The 4,659-nt window shown below is 37.9% G+C and overlaps 1 long non-coding RNA gene across 1 annotated transcript in view; it reads left to right on the top strand.

Moving 5' to 3' along the window:
• Positions 1-4,659, top strand: part of LOC103389301 (uncharacterized) — a 13,074-nt gene that overhangs the window by 1,527 nt on the left and 6,888 nt on the right. Inside the window, exon 2 of the long non-coding RNA XR_522588.3 lies at positions 4,366-4,443. This is a non-coding gene — a long non-coding RNA (uncharacterized LOC103389301). The remainder of the gene's footprint in view (positions 1-4,365; positions 4,444-4,659) is intronic.

The raw sequence follows: 4,659 nt of genomic DNA, 5'->3' as shown, positions 1-4,659 counted from the left end.
ATATATATACATACACATAGTAAAAACCTAGATACAATTGGTTAAAACAGGACAGACAAAATCACTTCATCGCTTTTATTTACTGTTGTCTTCCTATTGTATTGCTGGCATTGAAATGTGAAATACACATGTTTTCACATGTCTGTATTTTGGCAAACCAGATTGGCAGTAATCAAAACATCATATACAAAAATATAAATACATGTGTTTTTTTTCCTTGGTTGCAGCAACAAGGGCAGATCAGTGTTTTTTTTTTTTTCTATAAAGGTGACACAAAAATGGAGTTTTGTGTAAAATGGTCCTGTTTGACAGATGGCCAGAGAGGATGGAGAAACAGTGATGCTGCTGACTGACATGAGGTGTCATAAAAAGCGACAGCAGAGTGAGACGTGGGAGGTCTGTGGAGGAGAAGGTAGAGAGGAGGAAACGGCGAGGCCAGCCACCATCTGGGATCAAATTGACAGCCTCACATGTTGGTGGAGCTGAAGTCCACTGACACCGCGCGTTTACAGCACAGACTCATTAGAGGGTGGTGGTTTCCTGCAGCCAGCATTGATCAGTGGTCTGTTCCCCACATTAATGAGGCCGGCGTGTATGTGACAGCCTGGAGGCTGTACTGTCTGCAGGGAGGGTGACACTTTCAGCCGGAGGGAACATGCAGTTCAGCAGCTTGTTACAGCTAATCTCAGACCTGGGCTCTACTCCACAGTTTTCTGTGAGTTCTACAATCGGGCTACAAAAGGATTTCAAGTGGTTCCCAGAAAAACATGCTTGGACTTCCGTTGGCTATTTTAATGAATGTTGAAAATTCTAATTTCAACATGTGGTCAAATGTCAAATCCACGGTGATGTCAGTAATTAGGACTTAACAGAGCGGGGCTCCCAGAAGGACGCCTCCTCCCTGTAGTGAGTCTGTGATGTAGATATATGGCAGATATTGATGCCACCTAATTTACTACATGGTACATGGTGGCAAAAGATAGAGAAGTTAAATTCCATCTTAATACGGCACTGTGTTCCAAGGAACATGCTAATCGGTTAGCGTAGCATCTGTTGTTTGTTTTTGTTTTGAATGGTCTGCACAGATGTTTGCAGATGACGCTATGGTGAGAGTGTGGTTTGGAGAGAGTGACTCTATCGTCTATTAGACAGAGCTGGTGGTGGAGGAGATGAAGATGCTGAGATCTTGGACGAAGAGCAAGAAGGAAATACAAAGGCATACTGAAGAGCTATTTTACACAGTAGAATTAGATGCTAATTGTAAATTAAAGCTCTGCCTTAGTGGGGTCAGTGGGGTCAATAGGTCAGTGGGCAGGTCTAGGAGCTGGTCATGTATGATAAGTGTTTAAGAACCAGAACAAGGTTTTTTGTTATTGTTGTTGACACTTGTTGTGCCACAGCGCCCTCTACTCATTGTCACATTGTTGTGTGTATATATACTATATATAGTATATCTGCAGAGCAGAAATACATCGCTCCTTTCAGTCTCTTTGTTTGGGGCCATTTACGAAATGAAAAGGAATCTTTAGGAGAAAACATGAGGTTGATTTAGTCATTTTAAAAAGAGTTAATATCTGAGACTGTCTGCATCAGTGGGAGCCAGAGAGGGACGATGACAATAATGAGATTATTTGTCATCGAAGGGCGAGTCGATTCTGCAGGAGAAAGAAGAGAAAAGAAAGGGGAAAAAAAAACAAAACTCGGGTTTAGTTTCAATCTGGGAGAAAGTCATTGATTTAATTTGATAATTGAATATCGTCCTTTTTCAGCAGAGTCAGTTCAAATGGTCTTTTATGAAACTAATTTTCTTGCTGCAGTTTCATCAACATCTCAGATCAATGATCCCACACTTAGGAAAAAAAAGAAAAGAAAAACTCTTTAATTGGTTAGAGTGAATATTTCAGAGCCTTTTAATTAAATGTTTCAATCCAACCAGGAGGATTCTTTTTTTTATTCACCATTTCCTCACATTCTGCTGCTCTCTGCTGCTGGAACACTGTTTCCTAAAGAATGGGAGCTGATTAGAAGCCGCAGGAGGACATTTTTTTTACGAACCTTATTTTAAAAGAAATCATATAATTGCATCTATTTATGCCATTATTGCATGAACAGCAGAGAACAGTTCACATTAAAGACATAAAAAAGAGCCTCCAGTATAGGACAACGTAATTAATGAATCATGAATAATTTTGAATCCTGTCAAATATCAATAACACAATGTTGATGAAAATTAAATGAATACATATTCAATATTAATTTTATACATAATACATACAAATAGAATGAATACACAGCACATTCCTCTTTATTTTCTAACCAGTTTTTAATTAGTTTTACCAACAATAAAATGAACACTGTAAATGTATTTTTGAAAATTAAATAAATTGCATTTCATTCTTTTGTGAAACCTACAGTAAACCAGTCTTTCATGTTTTTATTCAGGTTTATTATTCTTATTCTTATTTTATCTTACTTTATCTCATTGGACATTTTTTTCACGTTCATATTAATAAGTAAAGTAAAGCAGTGACCTTTTTAAATAATTGTCATTAACTACAGGTCAATTTATTTAATTATGTAAAAAATAAATATTTGTTTCTTTATCTTTACAATAACATTAATTGTATATAATAATTATTCAAATGCCTATAAAATATATAATCCAGGTTTTGTTCATCTACATTATCTGTTACATTATCCTTTATTTTACAGTATATGCTAATTTTATAATGTTAATATTTCACTCTTCAAAAACCAAATTTTTATCAAAAATATTTTTATCAATGGAAACAGAAAAGTCAAATAACAAAATGCGACATTACAGAAAATTTTGAATTATTTGTAAACAACTAAATAGAATTGTAAAATGAAAATGAGTGCTACAAAGACTTTTCCAGATAAAACAATCTTGTGTAGCAGTAAAAAAATGGTGTTAGTTTCCAAACGGATCTTTTATCATTTGATTGTAAGTAAAAAATGTAGGCTGCCTTTTCTTTTCAAATGCTGTGAATATTATTTATGTCACGTTGATGAAAACAAAGGAATGTCTTTAAATATTTATGAAAATAAACAACGTCCACTTTCTTCATGAAGAAATAGTTTAAAAAACAACTGCAGGCCTTTAAAAAAAAGCTGGTCATCAATAAATCAGAACATTTCTCATTAAATCAGAACAACAGATTGTTTACAGACAACAACACAGACGTACGCAGGATTAAAGTCGCACTTTCTGCTGTTTCTTGTGGATTTATGGATTTCCACAGTGAATGCTCCATCGTTCTCTGCTCAGACCTGTGAGCTGTCACCTGTCTTTACACCAAACAAATGTTGAAATTGAAGAGTGTGTGAGAACTAAAAGAAAAGGAAGAGTGCAGTGCAGATGATTGCAGAGGAAACGCAGATTCCTCTGGATCGTGATTTGGCGAATCAAGTTTGGGTCAAGGTGACGATGTCAAGCCGAGAGGAGGAGGAAACTGAGGAGGAAACTGTGTCAGTGCAGCAGAGGAGGGGGTTCAGGGGAGAACATTTTCAAAAGAGCAGAACCTTCAGGAATACCTGCAGCTGTTACAGTAGGAGGCCACACGGTAGAACACGCGGTTAGCAGAGGAACATCCCTGGTCTTTCTGAAGGAGAAGCAGAAATAGTTTCTAATAATGGCTCTGGTTCCCAATTTTACAGGTGCAAGTCATTACTTGGTACTAATTAATTGGTGCTTTTCTTAGGTTAGTAAGTACTTACCCTGTGAATGTATTTGTTATTATCATGCAGTGGCTGTTTAAACCAGTAGCAGACTATTTTTATATTATTTTGGGGACCAGATTATTCTCATCTGAAGGGCCAAATGTTGCCCTGGAACCTTATGTTGACCAAGTGAGGAGTACAGAATGTGCAGTGAGACTCTGAGAACAGAGACAAAGACAGAGGATGATGTATGGACGCTGAAGTTTAATTTGCCCTGAGGAGCCAGCTGTGATGAAGACAGTCAATAGTGGAGAAGAGTTACGGCAGGAAGTGAACATTAGAGTTTAAAAGTGTAGGAGGTTTAAAAGTTTTTGGAAGCGTGGGAGTTAAAGAGCAGCTGCTGAGAGTTTTGACTCTCCTCACCTGCAGAGAGACGAGTCCAGCCTCCAGCTGAGAGAAACATCACACAGTCACAGGTCAGAGTGAAAGATTAGGAGAACATTTAGAAGATGACAAGTGTAGGAGGCAGAATGGATCGATAACGTGCTAAAACAGTGAGTGAGAACAGATCATGTTCATATGGAGGATCCGGGAGTTTAACCTTGGTGAATTTGATTTCTAAATTAAAGTTAAAATACCACATTAACACATTTCTTCTCACTTTTCTCTGTTCCCACGTTTAAGGCACTTAAGGGACCAGAGGAAGACGAACAAGAATCCTTGAGTGACGTCAGCAAAGAAGAAAGTTTGGTGAACAGCGAGGTAAGGTGAAAGTGAAAGTGAACTCCTTGTCATTGTGACACAGCACACCACTGTCCTGGTACAGACACCAGAGCTAATGTTAGCTACAACAGTCCTGGTACAGACACCAGAGCTAACGTTAGCTACAACAGTCCTGGTACAGACACCAGAGCTAACGTTAGCTACAACAGTCCTGGTACAGACACCAGAGCTAACGTTAGCTACAACAGCCCTGGT

Source organism: Cynoglossus semilaevis, chromosome 14 (assembly GCF_000523025.1).
Source record: "Cynoglossus semilaevis isolate Cse_v1.0 chromosome 14, Cse_v1.0, whole genome shotgun sequence".
NCBI classification, from domain to species: Eukaryota; Metazoa; Chordata; class Actinopteri; order Pleuronectiformes; family Cynoglossidae; genus Cynoglossus; species Cynoglossus semilaevis.
This window is presented reverse-complemented; position numbering and strand designations above follow the sequence as displayed.